This window comes from Astyanax mexicanus, chromosome 24 (genome assembly GCF_023375975.1).
Source record: "Astyanax mexicanus isolate ESR-SI-001 chromosome 24, AstMex3_surface, whole genome shotgun sequence".
NCBI classification, from domain to species: Eukaryota; Metazoa; Chordata; class Actinopteri; order Characiformes; family Acestrorhamphidae; genus Astyanax; species Astyanax mexicanus.
In genome coordinates, this window is record NC_064431.1 from 16849634 (window position 1) to 16858312 (window position 8679).

Genomic DNA, 8679 nt, shown 5'->3' on the forward strand with positions numbered 1-8679 from the left:
AGGAAACGTCCAGTAAAGTATGTTTTCTCAACAATATGTGCTGTGATTATTAAAATAATACTATATATACTGTAAACAATTCACTATATACAATATTCTGTATGATTTGGTTTAAATTAAAGTAATGCAACCTAAAAACTAGCTTAGGTTGGTGACTTTAGTGCATTTTTTTAAATGCTTGAACAGAACATACAGTAAAAAATAGTAAGTAATATAATTATAGTAAATAATCACATTTACTGCCTGCATTTACAAGCTTTGTTTTACCCATAAGAGGCCAGACCCAGTTCAAATTTAATTAGTTAAAATAATTGAGCAGATCATTCATGTTTTTTTTTGTCAAATTGTGATAACAAAGTACACTACTGTAAATATTTTAACATAAATGGTACAACAACAATTTTATAAACCATATTTTAGCTGTATTTTGTACTGGAAATCAGGTCAGAACTAATTCTACGGGGAGTTACACATTTCATTAAAGCATCTGAATTGTTAAAATGGTTGGAACAGAGCTGTAAAAGCTAAAGTTACACTGTTAAAAGTATCTAGTTTTATCTCCAGCACTAATACATTCTGTAAATAACGCGAGAGGAACAAACACACAGTCACATACTGTCCTGTAGCATTGGTCTCAGGATGTTCTTTTGGGACTTCATCAAGTTAAAATAAAGGACAAAGCAATGAAAGGAACTTTACACACCTTTTAAAGGCTCCCCATGGGCTCTTTTGGGTTAAATAAAGTATTTTTATATATTTGATTTACAGCTCTGAAAAAACATTAAGGGATCACTTCAGTTTCTGAATCAGTTTATCTGATTTTCATGTTTATAGGTATATGTTTGAGTAAAATGAATATTGTTGTTTTATTCTAGAAACTACAGACAACATTTCTCCCAAATTCCAAATTAAAATATTGTCATTTAGAGCATTTATTTGCAGAAAATGAGAAATGGCTGAAAAAACAAAAAAATATGCAGAACTTTCAGACCGCAAATAATACAAATAAATAACCCTGTTTTGTTATCACAGTTTTCATGCATCTTGGCAGGTTCTCCTCCACCAGTCTTACACACTGCTTTTAGATAGTTTTATGCTACTCCTGGTGCAAAAATTCCAGTAGTTCAGCTCGGTTTGATGGTTTGTGATCATCCACCTTACCCTTGATTATATTCCAGAGGCTTTCAATTTGGTAAAATAAAAAAAAAACTCTTTATTTTTAAGTGGTCTCTTATTTTTTTCCAGAACTGTACATTGTATCGTTTTGTTTAGGAATTGGTCCTGTCTTGGTGCTCATCAGAAAAACCTTCACAGAATGGAGATATTCTATACCACCCCTTTCTATTAAAACATGGCTTGTAAGACTATTAAACTTGTATTTTGGGTTTAGTTTCTTACTTTTTTATTGCAAAATAAATAATAAACAATTTTTTTACTGTATAAAATTGTATTATTGTGTAAAATACTGGAAGCAGAAAAACAGATGTTAAAGTTTACAGGCTGACTGGAGGACTGTAGAAATGTTTGGTCAGTGTGAGGTGAACCACTCTCTCAGTGTTTAAAGTAAAACAGGAAGTTTAAATCTGAAGCTGCAATAAAGTTCCTGTGCTCAGTGCAGAAACAATACTTTTATTTTTACTGCCGGATGAGTTTAATATACTTTACATATACAGTAACAGTATAACGTTTGGACACACCTTTTGTCATTCAATGTGTTTTTTGATTTTTTCAAATAAAAATATTGTCATTTAGAGCATTTATTTGCAGAAAATGTGAAATGGCTGAAATAACAAAAAAGATGCAGAGCTTTCAGATCTCAAATAATGCAAAGAAAAAAATTTTCATATTCATAAAGTTTTAAGAGTTCAGAAATCAATGTTTGGTGGAATAACTCTGGTTTTAATCACAGTTTTCATGCATCTTGGCGTGTTCTCCTCCACCAGTCTTACACACTGCTTTTGAATAACTTTATGCCACTCCTGGTGCAAAAATTTAAGCAGTTCAGTTTGGTTTGATGGCTTGTGATCATCCATCTTCCTCTTGATTATATTCCAGAGGTTTTCAATTTGGTAAAATCAAAGAAACTCGTCGTTTTTAAGTGGTCTCTTTTTTTCCAGTGCTGTATTTTTTTCTCTTTTTAATAAAAACATCTTTAATACACAACTATTGTTTATTTACAGATATTCGCATAAACTCACTGACTGTATACACTAAATTATGCAAATAAAGAGAAAGTGTTCACAACATGTACAGAACACTATGCAATATTAATGGTATAAATATTTATTTATATTTATTTATAGTATTAATTATATATTTATTCACTTATTTACTCTTTACTCTTCAGGGCTATGTGACAGTACAGGTTCCTGCGTGCCCTCTGCACATGGAGGCGGAGCTTGGAGGTTAATTAGCTGTGATTGAGGTGGGCAGATTTAATTAGCGTGGCTCTGGATGGAGCTGCTCGTCCCCCGAGGGGTTAACAGAGTCCCTGTCTGTTCTACTTTCATGACAAACATCTATCCTCTTCCAGGAAACGGAGGCCGAGCCCAGAGACCAGAACAATACTGTACACAGCATCACCGAGCCGGGCCTCATCAACACCCCACCCACCACCATCACCCTGCTTTCTACTAAATATAGAAGAGGTCAGCTTTTCATCCGCCACTGTACTGTAGTCTATTCTCCAGTCACTCGCAGTAATACTGTATTTAACCCTTTCCTGCACAAAGAGTTTTCTTTTAAAATGTCAGATTCAATGATCTAATTACAAACCAATAAACTAAATCAGGCTTCTCTGAGAAAGCACTGTGCACTAAGCAGTGTTTTCTAAAACCACTGTGGTGTTTTATATTGTTTTATAACGAGAGCTGCTGGAAAGTTTTCCTTGATTGGGTGCAAAACAGTCAGTTTATGTGCTCAAAAATGTCATTATAATATCTAATATGCCATAAAATATACACAGTGCTTGTCAGAACATCAGTGTTAGCAGGGCCAGACCCAGTTCTGCAGAAAATAATCTGTTCTTAAGCAATTTACAAATGGCAAAAAGAATTGTTTATTTTATCATAACTTGGAGGGTTCTTTCAGTGACCACTGAACCTCAAAAGGTCAAACATTTTTGTGCATTTTAGGTGATTTATTTTACTTTAACTACATTACAAATTTCTTTTTTTTTAATAATTTTATTTCTAATTTTTTCCCATTTTCTCCCCAATTTACACGGCCAATTACCCAACCCATTCATTAGGACTCCCCCTATCACTAGTGATACCTCAACACACCAGGAGGGTGAAGACTAGCACATGCTTCCTCCGATACATGTGAAGTCAGCCACCGCTTCTTTTCGAGCTGATGCAGCATTACCGAGCAGCCAGCGCGCTTGGAGGAAAGCGCAGCGGCTCGGCTCCAGTACATCAGCTCACAGACGCCCTGTGCTGCAGACATCCCCGTAGGAGTGATGTGGGGAGAGAGCGCCATCTACCCACCCAGAGGGAGCAGGGCCAATTTTGCTCCCTCTGACGCCGGCAGCTTGATGGCAAAGCTGCATGAGCTGGGGTTCGAACCGGCGACCTCCTGCTCATAGTGGCAGCGCTTTAGACCGCTGGACCACTCGGCGCCCCTACATTACAAATTTCTAACTATAAAAATCTAACTTTTCACTTCACCATACTCTCACTGTATCCCCTTTATTAGGTACACCTGTCCAACAGCTCATTAACACAAATGTCGAATCAGCCAATCAAAATGCAGCAACTCATTTAGGCATGCATTTAGGCATGTAGACATGGCCAAGACGATCTGCTGCAGTTCAAACCGAGCATCAGAGCAGGGAAGAAAGGTGATTTAAGTGACTTTGAATGTAGCATGGTTGTTGGGTTGTTGGTGCCAGACGGGCTGGTCTGAATATTTCAGAAACTTCTGATCTACTGGGATTTTCATGCACAACCATCTCTAAGGTTTACAGAGAATGACCTGAAAAAAGAAAATCCAGTGAGCTGTAGTTCAGTTCTGTGGGTGCAAATGCCCTGTTTGATGCCAGAGGTCAGAGGAGAATGGGCAGACTGGTTCCAGCTGATAGAACGGCAACAGTCACTCAAATAACCTCTTGTTACAACTGAGGTCTGCAGAAGAAGTGCATCTCTGAACATCAGCACAACACGTCAAACCTTGAGGTGGATGGGCTACAGCAGCAAAAGACCAAGACCACACCGGGTGCAGCTCCTGCAGCTAAGAACAGGAAACTGAGGCTACAATTCACATGGAATCACCAAAACTGGACAACAGAAGATTGGAATAATGTTACCTGGCCTGATGAGTCTTGATTTCTGCTGCAATATTCTGGTGGATGGTAGGGTCAGAATTTGGCGTGACTCACACTGTGGGCGGGTCAGAAGATCAGACGTGTGGGCAGAGCGCTAACCCGGCTGTGTTTTGGTGGGAAAATGCAGAAGAGGTTATAGAGAGAGTGTGAGTCACTTTCTTAGAAAAAGAAACCGCCAACTGGTTTCACCAACACTGAACAACCCAACCAGATTACTACAGTCAGAAATCTGATAAAGAGAGCTGGATTTTAGCTCGGTAATCAGATTTCTCAGTGCATGTAAAGTGTTCCTTAGAGTTCTTGGATTTTGCATGAGTGAAAACAGAGCATGGTAGCGGAAATAAGCGAGCAGTGTTTAAAGGAGAAATCTAGTGTGAAATTGACTTAGGGTGTAGCGAAGCATGATAATGAGTACAAACTTTTGTTGAATAGCCCACCTCCATTCACTCCCAGCATTCCAAAATACAGAGCTTTTAGCCAATGCTCCCCACAGGCATACAATGTTAGCGGCAGAGGCATAGAATTGTGTTCTTTTATTGCATTAGGTCTAAATCTAAAGCAAAAGAAAATGTATAGCAGTGAAACTGTGATTATTTGCTTTACAAGGTTGAAGCAAACTGAGGCTACAATTCACACAGACTGATTGGAATAACGTTACCTGGCCTGATGAGTCTTGATTTCTGCTGCGATATTCTGGTGTATGGTAGGGTCAGAATTTGGCATCAACCACATTAAAGCATGGATCCATCTTGCGTTGTATCAACGGTTCAGGCTGGTGGTGCTGAAATGGTGTGGGGGATATTTTCCTGGCACACTTTGGGCCCATTAGTACCAATTGAGCATTGTGTCAACGCCACAGCCTACTTCCAAAATACACTCCCAGCATTCCAAAATACAGAGCCTTTAGCCAATGCTCCCAACAGGCATACAATGTTAGCAACAGGGGCATAGAATGGTGTTCTTTTATTGCATTAGGTCTAAATCTAAAGCAAAAGAAAATGTATAGCAGTGAAAGTGTGATTATTTGCTTTACAGTGTTGAAGCAAAAAATGGGGAAAAGAAGAAGCTTAAAATGTGTTCTATTAAAAAATATCAAGAACTAACAATGTGGCAGAAAAATAAACTGTTTATGCGGACAAAAGTTGTGAGTCTCTGATAAATCACAGTATTAATATATACACATTATTCGTAATTTAAATTGTGATAAGTATTGTATGTAAACGTATTTCCCATCATGCTTCTGTTGCAGTCTTGCAATTAGTCTTTGTAAAATCTTAGTCTGTTTACTAGTCTGCGACTTGTCTTCAGATTTGAGAGGGTTTCAGACTTTAGTCTGCCCCCTTTGAGTCCTCCTGTCTGTCCTGCGTTCGTCCAATCAGCCGGGGACCCAGTTTACGGTGGGTGTATTGTGGTATTGGGACCGGCGCTGATCGCTCTGGCCTACATTTCACGGCACTCTCCAATTTTACCTGCTATTGTATCTGAAATGAGGGCCATCTCTATTATCTTGTCCTCACCTACATCCACTAACAACACAGAATCCTGAACATCTGCAGCAGGAAAAGCCTCTTCTCCACTGGAAAGGCTTAACACAGTTGTTGGAACATTGCTGTGAGGAGTATTTGATTGTATCCAGACCCCTGAGAAACCATCCAAAAGTATTAGCTCCATCATTCCAAAGAACACAGTTCCACAGTTCTATACCCCTCTATAGCCCAAGACTGGCATTCGGCTTCGTACCAGAGAGTCCTATTCTGTTGGTAGTACTGTTCTACTACTAGCTGTTTGCACATTTGTGTCAGCAATGTGTTTATGATACATATTCATTCACATCGCAGTCATGTCATGCTAAAACCTTGTATCTTGTGCAACAATTCTGCTGTTTGTAGCTTTATTTAATAATGTGATTTTTTTGGAAATGCTTTAAAAATACTTTACTGTATTGTGGCTCATTTTAAAAACAGTTCAGCTTATAACAGCCATTGTAAACGAACTGGATATATACTGTATATGTTTTTTTTCAACATATAAAACACTTTTTATTATAAATTAATGTGTGAATACAGGTGCATCTCAGAAAATTAGAATATAATTGAGAAGTTCCTTTATTTCATTTCAAAATGTGAAACTCATATATTATATAGATGTATTAAACATAGAGGGATCTATTTTAAACGTTTATTTTATTTTTGATGATTATGGCTTACAGCCAGTTAAAACCCAAAAATGTGTCTCAGAAAATTAGAATATTATATAAGACCAATTGGTACGTTTGGCAGTGTGGGCAGTGTGCCAGGTCCTGCTGGAAAATGAAATCCGCATCTCCATTAAAGTTGTCCATTAAACATGTTTTTTCCAGCAGGAATTGGCACACTGCCCACAGTGCCAAAAGTACCAATTGGTCTTAATAATATTCTAATTTTCTGAGACACTGATTTTGGGGTTTTTAATGGCTGTAAGCCATAATCAACAACAATAAAAGACATAAATGCTTAAAATAGATCACTCTGTGTGTAATACATTTATATATCACATTTTAACTGAATTACTAAACAAAATGTTTTTTTGCATTGTAGATTAATACTAAAGTAATCCAAACTATGAAAAAAACAATAAAACAATAAACAAAAAATAAACAAAATGTGTTAAATAAACCAGAATATGTTTTATATTTTAAATTCTTCAAAATAGGCCTCTTGCTTAGTGATAGCTTTGCACATCTTGGCTGGATTTTCTCTTCAGCTTTATGAGGTAGAGTCACCTAGATTAGCTGTCAGTTAACAGCTGTGTCTAGAGTTAATTGCTTGAATCTCTTGTCCTCTTAATGTGTTTTAGAGCATTAGTTGTGTTGTGAAGAGGTAGAGTTGGTATACAGTGAATAGCCCTAGCTGAGTAATGTTCATATGTTCATATAATAATTTTCTTGTCCATATTATGGCAAGAACTAATCAACCAAGAAAATTACTTTAAGAAATAAAGGTCAATCAGTCTGAAAAATTGTAAGAAATTTGAAAGTATCCTCAAGTGCAATCGCAATGACCATGAAAAATGAAATGAAACTGGCTCTCATCAGGACCACCCCAGAAATGTAAGGCCAAGAGTTACATCTGTTGGACAGGATAAGTTTATCAGAGTTAGATAGGAGTATTTTGGTTTGTTTACCACTTTTAAGTTACTACATGGTTCCATCTGGATGACTTCATTATTCATCACTTAATTATAAATTTATAATTGTAATACATTTATACATTATAATATAAGTATAGTAGTTGGATGGTCTGGATCGTTGGGGACGTTTGGTTGAATATTTATCTGCTAGTAATTTGGGTAGCGGTGCAGACGCTCATCTACAGTTATGTTTTTTTTTCCAAGAAAAAACAGATAATGATGTTTATTTTTCGTCTCCTCTTCACACAGCAGCATCATGTTCTACTGACCTACTTTACACTGCAGTATTTTATTAAATAAATATATACACATATACATTTCCTGGGTGTGAAAGTTGTGGGTCAGGACAGATGCTGGTGTAGTAACCGCTACTCTAAGGGTAAAAGCAGGAGTCTGAGGAGGAACTGGGTCACTGGGTCGACTCCAGGCTTGATCAGCTGTTTTTTTTATTTTTGAGATGTGGTTAAATAAAAGTCCCGTCCTGCAGTGCTGACTTCAGGGAAAGGAAAAGTCAAATAAGGTCTGACCTTCCTGTTCTTACTGAGCTCAGCGTCTCACTTTTACTTACTTGATTCATCCAGAACCTGAAACTAAACAGAATCCTAGTTTTTCTATGTTTGTGTTTTCTTAATCACTTGTCATTCACTGCCTGGCAAAAAAAAAAGTCGCCACCTGGATTTAAGTATGTAATGATGTGTGGCTGATGCTACAGTTGGTCAGGTTTAGGTTCAGCAACTGTATGTGCTGAAAGAATGAGGTCAGCTGACTACCTGAATATACTGAATATAGACCACATCAATGGCTTTTTTCTTCCCTGATGGCACAATCATATTCCAAGATGATAATGTAAGGATTTATGGGGCTGGAATTGTGAAAGAGTGATTCAGGGAGCATGAGATCATCATTTTCACACATGGATTGTTCACCACAGAGTCCAGACCTTAACCTCATTGAGAATCTTTGGGATGTGCTGGATGGAGAAGTGCTGCTTTGTGCAGTGGTCAGACTCTACTATCATCAATGCTGCTGCTGATCTTGGTAAAAAAAAAATATGCAACACTGGATTGAAATAATTCTTGTGTTATTGCAGCAGTTTATTGAAACAATGCCGCAGTGAATGCATGTCACAATCAAAGCTAAAGGCGGTCCAACGAAATATTAGTGTGTGTAACCTTTTTTTTTTTGGT